This window comes from Schistocerca piceifrons, chromosome 2 (assembly GCF_021461385.2).
Source record: "Schistocerca piceifrons isolate TAMUIC-IGC-003096 chromosome 2, iqSchPice1.1, whole genome shotgun sequence".
NCBI classification, from domain to species: domain Eukaryota; kingdom Metazoa; phylum Arthropoda; class Insecta; order Orthoptera; family Acrididae; genus Schistocerca; species Schistocerca piceifrons.
In genome coordinates this window covers 613,148,187-613,168,997 of record NC_060139.1, presented here as the reverse complement: position 1 = coordinate 613,168,997, position 20,811 = coordinate 613,148,187, and the positions used below count along the sequence as shown (strand labels likewise).

The 20,811-nt window shown below is 39.5% G+C and overlaps 2 protein-coding genes across 4 annotated transcripts in view; one reads left to right on the top strand and one right to left on the bottom strand.

Annotated features, from left to right (window-relative positions):
* Positions 1-14,801, bottom strand: part of LOC124776403 (peroxisome biogenesis factor 1) — a 388,232-nt gene extending 373,431 nt beyond the window's left edge. Inside the window, 1 exon segment of the mRNA XM_047251383.1 lies at positions 14,593-14,801. The gene's annotated coding sequence lies outside the window, so the exon portion shown is untranslated.
* A 293-nt stretch (positions 14,802-15,094) lies between these two features.
* The window catches only part of LOC124776374 (G2/mitotic-specific cyclin-B3), an 82,409-nt gene continuing 76,692 nt past the window's right edge, over positions 15,095-20,811 (top strand). For 2 of the 3 annotated variants that reach the window (XM_047251335.1, XM_047251338.1), the window contains exon 1: positions 15,095-15,298. The gene's annotated coding sequence lies outside the window, so the exon portion shown is untranslated. The remainder of the gene's footprint in view (positions 15,299-20,811) is intronic. The other variant, XM_047251336.1, reaches the window with a different exon arrangement.

Below are 20,811 nucleotides of genomic sequence, written 5' to 3'. Positions count from 1 at the left end.
TGGTGGGTTTAATCCAGATGGAGCCATCAGAGAGGAGGAGGTAGACATCTAAGAGCACTGGGTTGAGGAGGACCACAAGAAGCAGATGGAAAAGGTGTTGAGGCTGTGAAGCAATGAAGACAGGCTGTCTTGGCCCCAAATCCAAATCATAAAGATATCATCAATGAACCTGAATCAGATTAGGGGTTTGGTGTTTTCAGAGGCTACGAAGGCCTCCTCTAGATGGCCCATAAAAAGGTTAGCATCGGAGAGTGCCAAGCAGGTGCCCATGGCTGTGCACAGATTTGTTTATATACCTTCCCTTCAAATGAGAAATAGTTGTGGGTTAGGCTAAAATTAGTAAGTTGTATAAGGAATGAGGTAGTGGAGATGTTGGTGTATAGGGAGATGGTGTCAACAGTGATGAGTAGGGATCCAGGAGGTAAAGGGGTGGGGATGGTGGAGAGTCAGTGAAGGAAGTAGTTGGTGTCTTTGGTGTGGGACGCTAGATTATGGGTTGTTGGTTGGAGTTGTTGGTCAATGAGGGCTGAATTTTTTTCAGTGGGGGCACAATAACCAGCCACAATGGGCCATCAAGCATTGTTGGGTTTGTGGAGCATGTAGAAGGTGGGAGTGCAGGCTATCACAGGGGTGATGAGGGAGGTGGATGCAGGGAGGGTGTTCTGGGAAGGGCCTATGGCTTTAAGCAGGCACTGGAGTTTGCGTTGGACTTCTGGGATGGGATCACTTTGGCAGAGTTTACAGGCGGAGGAGTCAGATAATTGGCGAAGGCCTCTGCCATGTAGTCACGTGGATTCATAACAACAGTGGTGGAACCTTACATTAATTTAATTATTTTAAACAGCACTATATGAAGTAAACATTATTTATAACAGTAACTTTTTTCTGAACAGAGTACATCTACTCCTCTGAAAACTGGTAAGTTCTTCCAGTTGAGAGTTTAAGTTATTCAACAACAGAAAGCACACAAGGAATGAGAACTGGTCAAATACCCTCTCATTTGGGCCAACGGAGCTATGCAAAAGTCCTGAAGGGCACACAAATTGTACATAAATACCTTGTTCTGTTGTATTTATTTCAGTGATTATTCCAAAGTATCACGGATTGGGATACTTACAAGCTATGTGTCTGGGAGGATATGGACTTGCTGGCTGATAACATAAGTAACAATTCATGCCTAAGTATGAGAAAGGAACAAATTCAGCTGGTAAATATCCCCATCTCACTTATCTGATTTCAGGAAAAAATCTGAAATACTTTCAAAAGTTTCTGAATACTGAACATGGCAAGCAGAACCAAGGCTGCAAAAGACAGAAGAAACTAAAAATTGAAGTAACTAATTTACTAATAAATGATTATCATTTGAAGTGAAGAACAGTCTACAAACTATGTACAAAAGATATTGGAAGCACAGGAAAAAAAGGTATGAAAGAAAATAGTTGATTTTAGGCGATTTACATCACGTTTATTCAAGATTTAAAGGCAAATATCGAGAAACTGAAGTAGATATTTCAACATAGGATTCACTTCTACCTAAATGGTGTGTTTTAGTAGGCGCTACTGCTGTGTTTGCATCATTAATCAACACATAAATTTACTAAAAAGCCCAGTAGCATTTGAAGGAAGCTATAAAGAACTCACAAATAATAGTACATGAAAATCCAACCTCCACACGTATGCTACGGCACTGAAATGAGTGCCATCCAAAAGAAACACTATATTCCCTATTTTTTATATTAGAGAAGGCTGATAACTGTAATGAAGATGAAACATTGATTTTTGTCAGTAGATTTTAACTGGTACAACACAAATGGTCACATGTACTATTAATACTGCTGATTTGACTGACGATCTTTAACTAAACTACACCATTTTTTTCTACATCCTTAAATTACCAAGTCTCAATAAGAATATTATAAGATTCTTAATGAATCGTCTGATGTAAATGTTACCACAGTATCAATGGGCTCTGGTGAAAATTACTCTTTCATGAGCAAAGATGAAGAACAATGATACCATTGGATCTCTTGCAATGCAGATCCTATCATGAGTAATCTAAAAATACTGAAGATGAGAGATTTGTTAAATGTCTTCATGTTTTATCTGATGATATCAAACATGATGACTGTATGGGTGCACAAAAATGCAAGAAACTTAACTGAATTAATTTAAAAAAAAACACACATTCAAATATTCAAAAAATCCATTATGTTAGTGATAGCTGTGTTAGCAATACAAAGAAAATAAATTGGTAAATCAACATCTTCATCAAACGGATTTTAATGTCAGTGCTAAGTGATCATTTATTGCAACTAGCCACCAAAAAAGTGAGTGTGACATTTTAGGAAGGCCAGTTTAAAGACTAGCACAAAAGTAATAACAATATTATGAAAATGATGAGTCACTGACAGGCACAACAAAAAGGCTGCTAGATATGTAAGATTTTGACCAAAAAGCCTTCTTCTGGATTAGACAAAAAACACACACACACACACACACACACACACACACACACAACACACACACACACACACACACGGAATCACCATAGGACAGCTGAGCAGCCAGGAGGTTAGACAGAGGGCGGGAGGAGATTTTTTTTTTTTTGGGGGGGGGGGGGGAGGAGGGCTGAAAAGAATTGAAAAAAAACTGTGGGGTGCATTGGTAGAACAGAAGGCTGTGTAGTGCTTGGATGGGAATGGGGGAAGGAGATAGATGGGTATACGACAATGACTAACACTAATTAATGCTTGGCTCATAAAATACCCCAAAATGGCCTTACCATCAAATTATCCATCTCTGGCTGCAACCCCTCCTTCCACAATGACCTCCACCTGTTCAGATTCTGCCGTTCCTTAACCCTCACCAACACAGTCCTCCAAGAACCATATTGATCAGGTCCAAACCTCCTTGAAATACCCCTTCTCCATCCATAAAATTCTCATGCTGTGCAAACCCAAATTCTTGGATTCCATCTCACACACTGAAAATCTTGCTCTCCAGAAACTAGAGCAGTACACACAATGCCATCTGATAAAACTCTCCAACCTGTTCATTTCGTAATCCCACCTTAGACTAACACCTCTACAACTGCCTCCAAACGTCCCCCACGTCCCCTCATAGCTGGCTACGTCAGTACCTCTGTCCATATCAACCAACTAATAATAGTACCTCTGCTTCGATAGCTGCCACCCATGCCATATCAAGATGTCCCTTCGATACAGCCTAGCCAAATGTGGCTGCTGCATCTGTAGTGGCAGCAGTCCCTCTCAAAATATACCAAGGGTCTCACTGAGGTCTCCATAGACCATAACTACCCTCCCAAAATTGTACAGAGACATATCTCTTGTGCCTTATCTCTCCAGTCAGGCACCACCTCCCCAAGTCCCACTGTCCGGCCACAGAGAAGCATTCCTTTCGTGACTCAGTACTGCCCAGGACTGGAACAACTGAATCACATTTTCTGCCAGGGTTTTGATTATCTCTCATCATGTCCTGAAATGAGGAATGTGCTATCTACTATCTCCCCCCCCCCTCGCCAGTGGTATTCTGCCGACCTTTGAACCTACACAATATTCTTGTCCATCCTTACCACCCCCCGTGAACCATGCTTGCCATTGGTGGGGAGGCTTGCGTGCCTCAGCGATACAAATAGTCGTACCATAGGTGCAACCACAACAGAGGGGTATCTGTTGAGAGGCCAGACAAACGTGTGATTCCTGAAGAGGGGCAGCAGCCTTTTCAGTAGTTGCAGGGGCAACAGTCTGGATGATTGACTGATCTGGCCTTGTAACACTAACCATAACAGCCTTGCTGTGCTGGTACTGCGAACGGCTGAAAGCAAGGGGAAACTACAGCCATAATTTTTCCCGAGGGCATGCAGCTTTACTGTATGGTAAAATGATGATGGCGTCCTCTTGGGTAAAATATTCGGGAGGTAAAATAGGCCCCCATTTGGATCTCTGGGCGGGGACTACTCAAGAGGATGTTGTTATCAGGAGAAAGAAAACTGGCGTTCTATGGATCGGAGCGTGGAATGTCAGATCCCTTAATCGGGCAGGTAGGTTAGAAAATTTAAAAAGGGAAATGGATAGGTTAAAGTTAGATATAGTGGGAATTAGTGAAGTTCGGTGGCAGGAGGAACAAGACTTCTGGTGAGGTGACTACAGGGTTATAAACACAAAATCAAATAGGGGTAATGCAGGAGTAGGTTTAATAATGAATAGGAAAATAGGAATGCGGGTAAGCTATTACAAACAGCATAGTGAATGCATTATTGTGGCCAAGATAGATACGAAGCCCACGCCTACAACAGTAGTGGAAGTTAACATGCCAACAAGCTCTGCAGATGACGAAAAAATTGAAGAAATGTATGATGAAATAAAAGAAATTATTCAGATAGTGAAGGGAGACGAAAATTTAATAGTCATGGGTGACTGGAATTCGTCAGTAGGAAAAGGGAGAGAAGGAAACGTAGTAGGTGAATATGGATTGGGGGTAAGAAATGAAAGAGGAAGCCGCCTGGTAGAATTTTGCACAGAGCACAACTTAATCATAGCTAACACTTGGTTCAAGAATCATAAAAGAAGGTTGAATACATGAAAGAAGCCTGGAGATACTGACAGGTTACAGATAGATTATATAATGGTAAGACAGATTTAGGAACCAGGTTTTAAATTGCAAGTCATTTCCACGGGCAAATGTGGACTCTGACCACAATCTATTGGTTATGAACTGTAGATTAAAACTGAAGAAACTACAAAAAGGTGGGAATTTAAGGAGATGGGACCTGGATAAAATGACTAAACCAGAGGTTGTACAGAGTTTCAGGGAGAGCATAAGGGAACAATTGACAAGAATGGGGGAAAGACATACAGTAGAAGAAGAATGGGTAGCTTTGAGGGATGAAGTAGTGAAGGCAGCAGAGGATCAAGTAGGTAAAAAGACGAGGGCTAGTAGAAATCCTTGAGTGACAGAAGAAATATTGAATTTAATTTATGAAAGGAGAAAATATAAAAATGCAGTAAATGAAGCAGGCAAAAAGGAATACAAACGTCTCAAAAATGAGATCGACAGGAAGTGCGAAATGGCAAAGCAGGGATGGCTAGAGGACAAATGTAAGGATATAGAGGCTTATCTCACTAGGGTAAGATAGATACTGTCTACAGGAAAATTAAAGAGACCTTTGGAGAAAAGAGAACCACTTGTATGAATATCAAGAGCTCAGATGGAAACCCAGTTCTAAGCAAAGAAGGGAAAGCAGAAAGGTGGAAGGAGTATATAGAGGGTCTATACAAGGGCGATGTACTTGAGGACAATATTATCGAAATGGAAGAGGATGTAGATGAAGATGAAATGGGAGATATGATACTGCGTGAAGAGTTTGACAGAGCACTGAAAGACCTGAGTCGAAACAAGACCCCAGGAGCAGACAACATTCCATTAGAACTACTGATAGCCTTGGGAGAGCCAGTCCTGACAAAACTCTACCATCTGGTGAGCAAGATGTATGAGACAGGCGAAATACCCTCAGACTTCAAGAAGAATATAATAATTCCAATCCCAAAGAAAGCAGATGTTGACAGATGTGAAAATTACCGAACTATCAGTTTAATATGTCACAGCTGCAAGATACTAAAGTGAATTCTTTACAGACGATTGGAAAAACTAGTAGAAGCCAACCTTGGGGAAGATCAGTTAGGATTCCATAGAAATATTGGAACACGTGAGGCAATACTGCCCCTACGACTTATCTTAGAAGCTAGATTAAGGAAAGGCAAACCAGTGTTTCTAGCATTTGTAGACTTGGAAAAAGCTTTTGACAATGTTGAGTGGAATACTCTCTTTCAAATTCTGAAAGTGGCAGGGGTAAAATACAGGGAGCGAAAAGCTATTTACAATTTGTACAGAAACCAGATGGCAGTTATAAGAGTTGAGGGATATGAAAGGGAAGCAGTGGTTGGGAAGGGAGTGAGACAGGGATGTAGCCTCTCCCTGATGTTATTCAATGTCTATATTGAGCAAGCAGTGAAGGAAACAAAAGAAAAATTCGGAGTAGGTATTAAAATACACGTAGAAGAAATTATAACTTTGAGGTTTGCCGATGGCATTGTAATTCTGTCAGAGACAGCAAAGGACTTGAAAGAGCAGTTGAACGGAATGGACAGTGTCTTGAAAGGAGGATATAAGATGAACATCAACAAAAGCAAAACGAGGATAATGGAATGTAGTCGAGTTAACTCGGGTGATGCTGAGGGAATTAGATTAGGAAATGAGACACTTAAAGTAGTAAAGGAGTTTTGCTATTTGGGGAGCAAAATAACTGACGATGGTCGAAGTAGAGAGGATATAAAATGTAGACTGACAATGGCAAGGAAAGCGTTTCTGAAGAAGAGAAATTTGTTAACATCGAGTATAGATTTAAGTGTCAGGAAGTCGTTTCTGAAAGTATTTGTATGGAGTGTAGCCATGTGTGGAAGTGAAACATGGACGATAAGTAGTTTGGACAAGAAGAGAATAGAAGCTTTCGAAATGTGGTGCTACAGAGGAATGCTGAAGATTAGATGGGTAGATCACATAACTAATGAGGAAGTATTGAATAGGATTGGGGAGAAGAGAAGTTTGTGGCACAACTTGACTAGAAGAAGGGATCGGTTGGTAGAACATGTTCTGAGGCATCAAGGGATCACCAATTTAGTATTGGAGGGCAGTGTGGAGGGTAAAAATCATAGAGGGAGACCAAGAGATGAATACACCAAGCAGCTTCAGAAGGGTGTAGGTTGCAGTTGGTACTGGGAGATGAAGAAGCTTGCACAGGATAGAGTAGCATGGAGAGCTGCATCAAACCAGTCTCAGGACTGAGGACCACAACCACAACAACAACAACAACAACAACAACAACAACAACATCCTTACCAGTCCAGTCACAAGCATCAACTATCCCATCGAAGGCAGGGCTACCTGTGAAACCAGTCATATGATCTACAAGCTATGCTGCAACCAGTTTGCTGCATTCTCAATGGGCATGACAACCAACAAACTCTCTGTTCACATGAATGGCCACTGTCAAACTGCAGTCAAGAAACAGCTGGACCATCCAATTGTTGAGCACGCCTCCCAACACGACGTTCTTTATTTCAATTGAAATCTTTTGTGAGAGATGAAAATGTGCAGCCTGTAATTATTCCAGTTGGGGTACTCTGGCAGAATCATTAAACTAAAAACATAGAAATAATATTACTGAATGATTTATGCACCCTTTAGTATCTTGGAAGTCATTCCATTAACCTAAATGGCAGGAATTTTTCTGGTTCCCATTCCTTAAGTACTTGCTGTTGTTAACTGTACTAAAACATCTACTAAAAGAACTTACCAATTTTCAGATAAATTCATGCAGTCTATTCAGAATAAGAATGTTGCCGTTATAAATTGCATACACTACACCTATCGATAACAATCAATTTTTGACAAAATAATTCAATTGGATAGATAAAAAAAATCTACTCACCAAGCGGCGACAGAAAACACGCATAAAAGGAAGTTATAATTAGGCAAGCTTCCAGAGCCAGTGGCGCCTTCTTCAGGCAGAAGGGTTGAAGGGGAAGGAAGACGGGTAATAGAAAATGACTGCAGATGTCTAGGAAAAGGTGTAGATTTCAGGAAAGTCACCCTGAACCACTGAACAGGAAAGACCCCTCCATGTGCCAAAGAAACTGATGTAGGCAGGCATATTCAAATACAGAGATATGTAAACATGCAGAATACAGTGCAATGGTCGGCAAAGCCTATATAAGACAACGAGTGTCTGGTGCAGTTGTTAAATCAGTTACTGCTGCTACAATGGCAGTTTATCAAGATTTAAGTGAGTTTCAACATAGTGTTATAGTAGGCGCAGGAGCGATGGGACACAGCATTTCTGAGGTAGCAATGAAGTGGGGATTTTCCCATACAACCATTTCATGAGTGTACTGTGAATATCAGGAATCCAGTAAAACATCAAGTATCTGATATTGCTGAGGCCGGAAAAAGATTCTGTAAGAACGGGACCAATGACAAATGAAGAGAACTGTTCAATGCGACAGAAATGCAATCCTTCCACAAGTTGCTGCAGATTTCAATGCTGGGCCGTTAGCAACTATCAGCATGTGAACCATTCAACGAATAAGGGCTTTCGGAGCCGAAGGCCCACTCGTGTACCTTTGATGACTGACGACATGAAGCTTTACACGTCGCCACAGCCTGTCAACACCAACATTGGACTGTTGATAACTGGAAACATGTTGCCTGGTTGGACGAGTCTTGTTTCAAACTGTATTGGGCAGTTGGACTGTACAGGTATGGAGACAACCTCATGAATCCATGGACCTTGCACATCAGCAGGGGACTGTTCAAGAAGGTGGAGGCTCTGTAATGATGTGGGGCATGTGCCTTTGGAGTGATATGGGACCCCTGATACACTATGTGATCAAAAGTATCTGGACACCTGGCTGAAAATGACTTCGTGGTGCCCTCCATCAGTAATGCTTGAATTGAATATGGTGTTGGCCCACCCTCAGCCTTGATGACAGCTTCCACTCTCGCAGACATATGTTAAATCAGGTGCTGAAAGGTTTCCTGGGGAATGGCTGACCATTCTTCATGGAGTGCTGCACTGAGGAGAGGTATCAATGTGTGTCGGTGAGGCCGCGGCACGAAGTCGGCGTTCCGAAACATCCCAAAGGTGTTCTATAGGATTCAGGTCAGGACTGTGCAGGCCAGTCCATTACAGGGATGTTATTATCATATAACCACTCTGCCACAGACCATACATTATGAATAGGTGCTCGATCGTGTTAAAAGACGCAATTGCCATCCCCGAATTGCTCTTTGACAGTGGGGAGCAAAAAGGTGCTTGAAACATCAATGTAGGCCTTAGGCCTGTGCTGTGATAGTGCCATGCAAAGCAACAAGGAGTGCAAGCCCCCTTCATGAAAAACACGACCACACCATAACACCACCGCTTCCAAATTTTACGGCTGGCACTACACACGCTGGCAGCTGATGTTCACCGGGCATTTGCCACACCCACACCCTACCATCAGATCGCCACATTGTGTACCATGATTTGTCACTCCACACAAGATTTTTCTACTGTTCAATCGTCCAATGTTTATGCTCCTTACACCAAGTGAGGCATTGTTTGGCATTTACCGGCATCATGTGTGGCTTATGAGCAACTGCTCAACCATGAAATACAAGTTTTCTCACCTCCCACCTTACAGTCATAGTACTTGCAATGGATCCAGATGCAGTTTGGAATTCCTGTGTGATGATCTGGACAGATGTCTCCCTATTACACATTATGACCCTCTTCAACTACTGTCTGTGGTCTCTGTCAGTCAACAGATGAGGTCAGCCTGTACGCTTTTGTGTTGTATGTGTCCCTTCACATTTCCACTTCACTATCACATCACAAACAGTGTACCTAGGGATGTTTAGAAGTGTGGAAATCTCATGTACAGATGTATGATACAAGTTACACTCAATCAGCTGACCATGTTCAAAGTCCTTGAGTTCCAAGGAGCACCCCATTCTGCTCTCTCACAACATCTAATGACTACTAAGGTCGCTGATATGAAGTATCTGGCAGTAGGTGGCAGCACAATGTACCCAATATGAAAAACGTATGTTTTGTTGGATGTCCGGATATTTTTCATCACATAGTGTACGTCTAGATATGACTCTGACAGGTGATGCAGACGTAAGCATCCTGTCTGATCACCTGCATCCATTCACATCCACGGTGCATTCCAACAGACTTGGGCAATTCCAGCAGCACAAGCCAACACCCCACTGGTCCAGAATCGCTACATAGTGGCTCCAGGAACATTATTCTGAGCTTCACTTCCACTGGCCACCAAACCTCCAAGAGATGAATATTATTGGGCATATCTGGGATGCCTTGTAACAAGCTGTTCAGAAGAGATATCCACCTCCTCGTACTCTTACGGAATTATGGACAGCCTGCAGGATTCATGGTGGCAGTTCCCTTCAGCACTATTTCAGACATTAGTTGAGTCCATGACACCAAATTTCGCATTCTCTGAATAAATGAAAAAACACACACGCACACAGTGAGAGAGAGAGAGAGAGAGAGAAAAAGTGTGTGTGTGGGGGGGGGGGGGGGGGGGGGCACACACGCTTGATTTTGGTATGGTTACTTGTCGCCATTAGGAGAACAAATAAGCCATGTTCCATCCAAATCTGGGATGGTGGATGAGTAAGATGCTTTTTTCCTGGTTGAACTAACAAGGAATGAACCTGAATCAAATTGGAATAAAAAGAGATATATGATGTAACGTGATTAAAGGAAATTATGGATTGATCAAACACAATCTGGGGGTCAAGGAAGCATCACCTTGATAATAGTGTGGGCAGTAAAAACTGTCGAGGGAGACCAAAGCTTGAATACAGTTAAATAGTTTCAAATGGATGTACGTTGCAGTAGTTATGCACAGATGATGAGGCTTGTGCAGGATAGAGTACCATGCACAGCTGCATCAAACTATTCTTTCACTGAAACTGACCAGTGAGACACACTTCACCTGTTTTGGTGGAACCAGTTTTATCCAGTGTCAGGAGGAGGCAGTCACAAAAGGGAAGGGGTCAATTAATTGTTGGCAGGTCAAACTTATGGCAAATGATGGTACCCCTTAGGGAAATGGCAGCAAGGGACAAGAAAGGACACCATGTGCACTTAGTGTGTATGCCTGGGGGCCTCGTTCAACATGTTGAAGATACATGTTGAAGATACATGTTGAAGATACATGTTGAAGATACATGTTGAAGATGCTATTTCAGCAGCCACTGAGGGAAAAGGATGCAATCAACTGCAGATTGTGGTGCACCTTGGAACAAACTATGCCTGTCTTCTGGGCTCCAAGGTCTTGGGCCATTCCAGCAACTGGCAGAGAACACTGAGAAGACAAGCCGGGCACATGGAGTTTCAATGAAGCTCACAATTTGCAGCATTGCCCCAGAACTGATCATGGCCCTTTGGTTCAGTCCTTCTACTCAACTCAGAACCAGAGACTTTGAAAGTTCTTTAACAATCTAGGCTGCAACTTCCTGGACTTGCGCCACAGGGTTGAGAACTGGAGGGTCCCCCTAAATGGATCAGATGTGCGCTACAGATCAGAGGCTGCTACTTGTAGCTGACTGTGTGAGGTGTGTACAAAAGGGTTTTTTAGATTAGGTAACACCACTTACTGCAGATAACAATAGCTGTAGGCAACCCAGAAATATCAGCGTAAGATTGAAAGAAATTCGTCCCACAGGTGAGAGAGTTTAAAAAAATCGTAATGGTAAACTGCCAAAACTTTTGTAATAGAGAGGCCAGAGTTTGAAGCAGTGAAGCTCAGACAATGCTACATACAGAAAGCTGGTTGAAATATGAAATTGATGGCAGTGAGATCTTTGGGGGAAATGTAAGTATATATTAAGAAGATAGGCAATTGGAAACAGAGATGGAGTATTTGTCACAGTAGAGAAACAACTCAAATGCACTGAGATAGAAATTGCAGCTGCATGTGAGATTGTTTGGACAAAACTCAGTGTCAGGGGTGGGAATATAATAATAAATCAATCCTTTTATTGCCCACTAGACTCATCTCATGATGTAATTGAGACCTTTAGAGAAAATCTCAGTTCACTTCTACATAAGTTCCTCAAGCATACTGTAATCATCAATGGAGAGTTTTATCATACAAAAATTAATTTGGAAAATTCAAGTTTTGATAGCAGTTGGCGTGATGAGACAACCTGCAAATACAATACAATACTTTACTAAATGCCTTCTCTGAAAACTACCACAAGCAAATATATTGGAACCAATGGCAACAAATAGACCAGCTCTTTGACAATGTCCACATCGAAACTGGTATCAGTGACCATGACGTGGTTGTGGCAACAGTGAGTACTAAAGTACAAAGGACAGTTAAAACAAGCAGAAAGATACATATGTTCAGTAAAAAAAAAAAAAAAAAAAATCAGTCGCATCGTATTTCAATGAGGAACTTCAAACTTTTAGCACAGGGTAGGAGCATGTAAAGGAGCTGTCGCACAGGTTTAAAAGAATAGCTCACCATGCACCGGATAGATATGTACCCATGTACAGTCATTCTGAAAGAACTCCTAAAGGAACAGAGATTACCGCATAGTAGGTGTAAAACAAAGCATACGGCTATAGATAGAGAGATGCTGAATGAAACACTTTCCTGACTGTCAACAGAGCAATTTGTGATGCTTTCAATGACTACCGTAGCAGAATATTGTCAAATGATATTTCACAAAATCCAAAGAAGCTCTGTTCATATGAAATGGCTGCCACAGGCAATGAAGTTAGTGTCCAGTCCATAGTGAACTGGAACAGGAACTGAAACAGAGGGTAGCAAAAAAAAAGCTGAAATGCTTAACTTAGTTTTCAAATGTTCCTTTACAAAAGAAAACCCAGGAGAATTGCCCCAATTTAATCATCATACCATTGAAAATATGAATGAAATAAACATTAGTGTCAATGGTGTTGAGAATAAGCTGATATCATTAAAATTAAAAAAATCTCCAGGCCCCGATGGTATCCCTGTCAGATACTATGCTGAATTTGTGGCTGAGTTTGTCCCTCTTCTAACTATAATTTATCATTGATCCCTCAAACAAAAAGCCATGCCCAGTTCTTGGAAAAAGGCACAGGTCATACCCATCTACAAGAAGGGCAGTAGAAATGATACACAAAACCACCATCCAATATCCTTAACATTGATTTGTTGTAGGAGCTGAGAATGTATTCTGAGCTCAAACATAGTGAGATACCTTGAACAGAACAACCTTTTCAATGCCAACCAGCATCGATTTTAAAAACATCGACTACGTGAAAATCAACTCGCACTTTTCTCACATGATGTACTGAAAGCTATGTGTCAAGCAATCAGGTAGATGCTGTATTTCTTGATCTCCAAAAAACATTTGACTCAGTACAACTACACTTATTGTAAGAAATACGATCATATGGGATGCATCAGAGAAGTGTGTTGGAATGTTTGCTGTTCATGTTGTGTATTAATAGCCTTGCAGACAATATTAATAATACAATCAAGCTCTTTGCAGATGATGCAGTTATCTATAATGGAGGACTAACTGAAAGAAGCTGCATAAATATTCAGTCAGATCTTGATAAGATTGGCAACTTGCTTTAAATGTTCAGAAATGTACAAATTTGCACTTCAAAAAATGAAAAAAACATAGTACCCAACAACCATAATATGATATCAATGAGTCACTGTTGGAATCAGCCAATTCATAGAAGTAGAGGGTGTAACACTTCATAGGGATATGAAATGGAATGATCACATAGGTTCTGTTATGGGTTAAGCAGGTGGTAGACTTTGGTTTATTGGTATAATACTAGGGAACTGCAATCAGTCTACATAGGAAACCGCTTAAAAATCACTCATGCCACTAGTTCCACAATATTGCTCATGTGTGTGGGACCCATATCAGATAAGAGTAACAAGGGATATTTAACTACACAGAGAAGGGCAGCATGAATTGTCACAGGTTTGTTTAGTACATGGGAGAGCGTCACAGAAAAATTAAAAGGAACTGAACTGGAAGACTATTGAACTAGACCAGGAAAGACTATTAACAAAGTTTCATGAACCGGCTTTAAACAATCACTCTAGGAATATACTACAGCTCCCTACATATCGCTCACACAGGGATCACGAAGATAAGATTAAAATAATTACTGCACACACAGAGGCATTCAAACAATCATCCTTCCTGCGCTCCATAGGTGAATGGTATGACAAGAACCCTAAAAAACTGGTACAATGGGGCATCTCTCTACCGCACACCTCACAGTGGTTTGCAGATTACAGATGTAGATGAAGACCACAGCAACAGCTAGGAGGTTGTCTTTCACTTGCACTTTTATTGTATCAAAGCCACAATGTACCAGATCTGTTATTTGCTGCAGTCTTCCACACCTCAGGTAGCGTACAACACAGTGGCTTGATGGGACTGCAATCCACTGCCAGTTCCCCTCTTCGTTAATGCCTGATGTGAGTGGGATGGTCGTTCCTGGTTCTCAGTACTCATGGTTGAAACAAATAACCTGGGCAGTCCCGAGTAATATCTTGAGATGTAGCTTGTCGGCATCACTGTTATAGTACACAGTTACTGTTGAAATGACACTTTCACCCGGAACGTCTGTACAGTTCTACCTTGACGTAATAAGTTTTTTTTAAGGGAAGCTTCTGATCCTTTCTGTGAGCTCTTCCGGGGTCCAACACGTCACTTTAGCCGATCTTACAGTCTTGTACTTAGTAAATATTGCATTTATTAACGGTTTCTCCATAGTTCCTATAAACGGATTCCAAGGGAACCTAATTCATTTCTTTTTCTCCAGTTTCCTGACTAAGCGGACCAGGTTTTGTAAGCTCACAAGGCAGAATTGCTATTTATCAAGTTTACTTGTATTATGAATCTATATACTGAATGTCTCTACTATTGCGCTGCGTATCATATAATATCATCAAAGAAAAGCCGTCTACTTACCGCTGCCTTACTGGCATTTAATAATCGTAACCAGTAAGCTGAAAAGTGAAGGAAACAGTTCCTCGACGAATTGAGTTTGACGATAAAAGATTGTCCGTGGATCATTTTTTTCTCGTCTGTCTTTATTGTCAGTGGGCTTTGTACCTGTTACTTGGAATATTTACTAAGTTTCAGCTTCGATCAGCTGTTGTTGACAATATCCACGTGCATTTACAAACTCCAAAGATATTAGGTGGATGTTGCAAGCACTTTTTTTCTGAACATTTCAAATGTATTTAAGGTACTCTGGAAAATTTCAGACAGATATATTTATTTTATCTCACAGGAATAAACATAAATTTACAACTGCAAAGCATTATATTTCATCCTTTTCTTAATTTTCTGATCAGACACGGAAAGTTTTTCGAAAACAAAATAACATCGAACACGAATCTGAGAGCGCCGGTAGAGCGCACTACAATGAATTTAAAGGCTTTCATTGGTTCCTTCCTTGAAGGTTCAACCAATCGCATGTGATCGTAACAGTCATCAGAATTTCGAAAACTGTTCAGAATCTGCATAGTTGCAGATTGAGTATTCCTGAAGTAGTATTTCTATATACCACTTCTAATTAGCTCTGTGCTGCAGTGCCGCGGAAAACAGAAATACCGCTGGGAATAGCTTCTATCCGGACTTCTCCATCGTATTATTCGTGCGTATACCATCTGTAAGTGATATGTATGGCGGTTTTTAAAGGGACCTGTTGAAGTTTGTTTATGTTTGAGATAGCAATCTTTTGCCTGTAAATGTTAAAATTTATTAGAAAGTATTAATTCAAATATAAAGGAAGGGTAGTATTTTGTTACATTTTGAATATTACTGTTGAGGTGGCTAGTTAAAAGCAGCCATGAAATACAAACACCCTGTTTGTGTGAGCCAAAGCTAACAATTTCCACTGGCAGAAATTCTGACTAGTAACACTAGCTTACTTCTAAACCGTCATTTGGTGCATGCTGACCAATTCTAACTATTACGGCGGTGATAAATGCCTTTAAGCTTTTGTAATTGGCGTCCTGTACGTTAGTATAACTGAAGGAATTAATAAAATTAAAGTATTTGGTCTAGGTTAATATGGGAATTGCTCATTTATTCGTTCTTAGAAATCTAGGCTGCACTTCTTCCTAATAATGCCCATGGGAGTTACACTGTACTCGCAGTTCACTTATAGGTTGTAATTGAGTGTTAAATGTTTTGTAATACATAATATTCATTGCTCTCATTGACGTACTCGGTGACTTGCTATAATTGTTAAATGTCTCAGAAATTTAGCGGCACAGTCTGAGACTTAAGTGCAAGACAGTCTTCATTGGCAAATTTACACGATACGCCGCGAATAATCCGGAACAGAACCGCACACAATTAAATGCGAGTGGCTCAAGAGAGAATAGTTCGCAGTATGCTATTTCTTTGCCAACTTACTCGCTTGCCTTATTTCCGATTCGTAACGTAGATCTAATCCAGAAAAATAATCATTTTAGATATGGAGCTTGCTTTTTCAGGGTCAGTAACCTTTTTATGATAAAAGAATAAGGACTAAAACTTTGTAGTCATTCAGAACTTTGTAGTGTTGAAGTCATATAGTGAAGTTAATATATTGTCTTTATGTGGGCGTTATATTTTTGCTTAATTTGTTTTGGACCTGTTAATCTGGCTTGTGTAGAATGTATAGTTCTAAAGTTTATAATCTTAAGTACCTGGTACCTGTAGTGTTTGTAGGACAAGTAATCACAACCCTGAAGATTACATACTGCTTCCACACACTCTCCATTCTTTTGCTTTATGCAAGATTTCTACAGGTGTCTTCAATCCCCAGAGCTGTGTATAAATGTGTAATTTAACATAAGTTTTCTAAATTGTTGTTTTTGAAACAAAAATATAATTGACATCTTCCTTAAGTGCCCCAATACTATATGGTGACAATAATATGGTTTGGGAGTCAATTATCCCGGCAAAAATTAAGTATTTTTGTACTTGATATAATATAGCTTATCATAGGCACTTTCTTGTAGGCCTAATTGAAAGCATGTTGCAAATATTGTGTGGAAGTCTTGAATTGTGAAAAGGCTACACTTCTCCAAAGAGGACCACAAGTTGGTCTGTTGTGGTTTTGGAATTGACCTCTATTTTATATTAGGCATGTGTAAAAGATTTAAAAAAATTCATTTTAGATAGGTTTTTGTAGGGGTAGACTTAACTCTGTGCTAGATTCAGAAGAGGCCAGAGGAAATATATTTCCTTCTAGGGTTAATAAATCTATTTTAGTGTGTGTACGTTTACGATTGCTTATGTTTAAGAGATTATTCAAATTGACTTGGAAGTACTTCAGATTGGTGAATGAAAAGGTTTCTTAGATAAATTAATTACTTGAGTTTGTAGGTATTACTATGATTTTGTCTTAAATGCTTTATTAAATGTGTAGGGTGGGCATTTGTGTGTTGTTTGGATATAAAACCAAAATTAATTTGCGAAGTGCAGTAGAGAACTGTGCCTCACAGTGACTAAATATACTTAGGAAGATATTTGATGGAAAAATAATCTTGGTTTATTAAAAGTTCAATCAAAATAGTTTCACATTTCAATTTATTGGATCACTGTGTGGTCAGATTTTCTCCACGGAGAAAAGAACTACAAACATCCAACTGAAAAATGGGAAACTATTCCCATTACAAAAGTCTCACTCAGTTTAATTTTACTACTGGACTATATATTTCTTAATAAGTGGCTTTGTTGGAAACCTTTAACTAAAAGATGAGCTTTATAAGAAACATTATCTTTTTTATCTTTCACCTAAAAAACCACTTTGTGTCAATAACATTCCAATCACATGTGTAATCCAATGTTTTATTTTCTTCCAGGGCTTGCAGCTATCTTCCTATGTCATGTTTTAAATTTTCAACTTCACTAAAAGACATCACTTCAGTGTAAGTGCTGGGGTCATCATTCAGTGCTTCTCAGCAGGTCCAACTTGTAAGCATCTTAGTAATGTGGATGTTTCACATTCCACCTAAGTCTGGTTTTATGGCCTCCCATCAGTATCTATTTTTCTCTGTCTTCAAAAGAACTATTTTTGTCTTCACTGACTTCTTGTTTTACTTCAAGCTGACTTGTATTTTCTTTCATGAACTTGGTCCTTATTTCTAGTTTTCTGCCCCCTCTGGTTCTGAAATTTTAGGTTTGTTCTTTTCACCACAACAAATATGATTCTATTACAGGAACACGTTTTTCTTTTGCCATTCAGATATTGCTGCGTGCAAGAAAACATCCCATTACCTCAATGTTTATGTATTGTATATACATTGTGTGTCCTTTTCAATCATTATCATAATCCATAAATAAAGCTGTCTTGTTTTTGCATTTGTTTCAACCTCTTTTCTTCGCATAAAAGTGCATGCGCACACACTAAATATTTTCAAATCTTCTCGGGATAAGTCAGTGCCATAAAAGGTTTCAGAAAGGAATTTTGCCTCTGGCAGGATGTGGACCAGTTCCATTTAACATACAAGCTACCATGTTAACTGTTTCAGCCCAGAAATGTTTGGGCATTTGTGAAATCATTGAATGACCAGCTGCACCCAAGATGTGCATTTCCTTTGCATCCTTTTCCAGCCATTCTTTCCTCAGCATTCTTGTCTGCAGCTCATGGTCTAGTGGTTAATGTTGGTGCCCCTGGATCACAGGGTCCCTGGCCAGATCGAGGATGGTGTCTGCCCAGGGGCTGTGTGTTTGTGTTGTCCTCATCATTTCATCATTCAGGAGATGGAAATGAAACAATTGGGTCTCCTTCAGAAGCTGTGGCATTGACATAATCTAAAAATGCTTTTCCTCTATCACTTCCATTTGGAATTTCCACATTGCCCAATTGACCCCTCCAAACAGCTTGAAGTACTGGTGCTTAGATTGTTCCGTAGCATCATGCTAATGTCAAAGTTGCTCTTGATCACAATACCAAGAAGCTGTGCCATTACCTGAAAAATACTTACGCACCTGGCCCCATAACCTGTAATTAGGCCCCATAAATGAAGCTTGATAATTTTGTTAGTACAGTTGGGTTAGATATTGAAGTGTAAAGTTCAGTCATATGACAATGCACACAGAGAATAAACAAGTGCCCATAAAATGGAAGTTAACACAAATTGAAAAAGTGGTGCCAACTTAAAACAATATTAACATTGTACCACTGTTTTCCTAAAAAATAATTAAATTTAATAATGGCAAGTCATTAAAAATCTTGGATCACATGTCATAATGAAGGACTTGAAGAAAATAGCCAGAACAAGTAGTGATTAATAAGTACTTTCATATTATAAACAACACAGTAACATTTTATGGAACATTATAAAAATCCAGGAGAATGCATATCTTGTCGTGAGATTGACAGCTCAGTGTAAAATAAAATAGATATAGAATACTGTTAAGAGACAGGGAAAGAAACAATAGGACATTTCCCTGTTAAAGGGAATGGGACCATATAATGCAGTTAAAGTGGAGCAGATAGTTTAATTTACTGTTAAAATATATATCAGTCAAGTGGGCAAGTAGTTCAGAAGAGGGGCAATTTCATTGTCACAGGTAGGACAGCTGCACTACTGTTTTTGAACAGTCAAAAGCTAATACAACAAAAAGTATAAATAGAAATAGATTGGTTGTCATACTGACAGTTATATTTCCTTATTTTTAATTCTGAATGTCAGAAGTTTACAAAGTTGGTTGCTAATCATCTTTAAAACTGTCACAGGTCAGACAGGAAATGGACATAACATTATTCACCAAAATTTTACAAGAAACCTGTGAATTATTTTCTTTTGAAAATATTGAATCCACACTAACAAAGTAGTTCTCTGCATGACATATCAATAAATATATTATTAATACTTATAGATTTTGTAGTTGAAGAATTGTCACAGGTGGGACTTTGGTGAAATAGAACCTGTATTTTAATTTAAAATTAATTTGCTTGTATTATTTTATTATCCATTTTAACAATGAAATGTTGAACATTATCTGGTACCCCAAGATTAATCATGAAATTAATTTTCATTCTCCATTTTTGTCTACCTCTCAAGAAATTTTATTCACTATTTCTTCTGATAGAGGTATGAATTCCTTGAATCCATGTGGTCAGCAGCCTCTTTCTTCCTGGTGGCTGCCACTCAATAATTCTGTGGTAATCTCTCCTTTGACATCCATACCATAAGTTGTTTTTCTTCTATAAAATCTGCAGCTGAATTTGTAATGCCTATTTTCTTTCTGATGACTTCATTTTGATTCTTTCTTGTCTTTATATCCCTGCATGCTGCCTCCAAAAGTCCATCTATGTTGCAATCAACCTTTTTACTATTTGCGATGTAACTGTCCATATGCTGTAATTCATGTGGTAATTGTGTTGAAGTTTTTCTTTGTGTTTCTTCTCTAATCTCTTCATCCCATAAAATGATTTACTGTTCCAATAGCAAAATTCCCACCTTTTATTCTTGAGTTTTCTTCTCTTGTTTTCCATCTTGTGACAATGACTTGGAGATATTTGTACTCTTCGGAGTGTTTAATAGTTCCATCCCTATATCCAGTGTTAAATCTTGATTTCTCTCTATTAAAATTTATTTTGTTTTATTTTTGTTGGAAGGCCCCATTTTTTTATACTCCGTTAATTTCACTGTAATATACTATCTTCATCTTGTGCCAAAATTAGTTGGTCATAGATGGACAAACTTGTTCTTCTTTAGGAACTAGTTCTTTTTTTTTTTAATAGTTAATTTTTACTCATTCACTCTTCATTTGTGCATGGTATATGGTTCTTATGAAAAATTGAAAATTAGTAGTGTAGGTCAGTGAAGATGGAAGGTGCCAAGAGGGGCACTTGGCCTCCCCCTGGAGTACAGAGCTTTTATCCATTACAGAATTCTCACACACTTGTAGAAATTTTCATGATTCTGCAAAACCTCATGTTTAGCCAACTGTAGTGTTACATGGCTCATCGCAGTGAAATAAGACTAAGGTGGCACACGAAAAACCAGTCCAGAGTACAGACTGCTACGAGCAGAATAGGTAAACATGTAATTGGTCCGTAAAGAATTAACAAATAAGCTAATGCAAACAGCTACTTCGAAGAAATAGGTGATGACTAGTGGGCGACAGTGCCGAGTCCGATACTCGGGGTCAATTTTTGTGTGGCACCCTGTACCA